Source organism: Plasmodium reichenowi, chromosome 12 (genome assembly GCF_001601855.1).
Source record: "Plasmodium reichenowi strain SY57 chromosome 12, whole genome shotgun sequence".
NCBI lineage: Eukaryota > Apicomplexa > Aconoidasida > Haemosporida > Plasmodiidae > Plasmodium > Plasmodium reichenowi.
The window spans coordinates 393480-393973 of NC_033657.1; positions in this window are offsets into that span (position 1 = coordinate 393480).

Sequence of the window (494 nt, forward strand, 5' to 3'; positions counted from 1 at the left end):
AAATATATGATCAATGATGTTACTTGAGCAAATATCTTGATATGAAGAAATTCGCTTCTATGGACAATTAAGATATATGAACAATATTGTTTATCAGATTTATATGGATGTATTAATATTTTTTTTTTTTTTTTTTTTTTTTTATGTATAGAGAAAATATAAATATGAAATAAATAAATATCTTGTATTAAACTAATCAACATGTATAAACATTCACAGAATAGGGAATAATAATAATATATATATTATATGTATATTTGTTTGTCTTACTTATAAAATTAGTTAATATATATATAAATTTATGTTTTATTTTTATTCCATCTTTTTTTTTATTTGGTTTCTTATAGGAACATGATAAAATGATATAAAATTCTATAATAATCAAGTATATAATATTTCAAGAAAATAATTTAACAAATATATACAGACAAAAAAAAAAAAAAAAAAAAAAAAAAAAAAAAAAAAAAAAAAAAAAAAAAAAAAAAAAAAAAAAA